Here is a 231-nt window from a genome sequence, read left to right as displayed (position 1 = left end):
TGAGTAACTTCGTGTGGTACCCCTGATCAGAAATTTATATAAATTTAAATAAACATTTTAGTCACATACATAAAATTGGTAAATATTTATTGCATTTATTGTGTATATTTAAAAATAATTTCTATAAATATAAACACGGTTAAAGGAAAATGTACAAAAATAGTAGGTCAATTTAGTACCGGAAATAGTTATGAGGACAGCGTCAGCATATACCAACATTACGAAATAAGA

Source organism: Colias croceus, chromosome 16, assembly GCF_905220415.1.
Source record: "Colias croceus chromosome 16, ilColCroc2.1".
Taxonomy (NCBI): Eukaryota; Metazoa; Arthropoda; class Insecta; order Lepidoptera; family Pieridae; genus Colias; species Colias croceus.
This window is presented reverse-complemented; position numbering follows the sequence as displayed.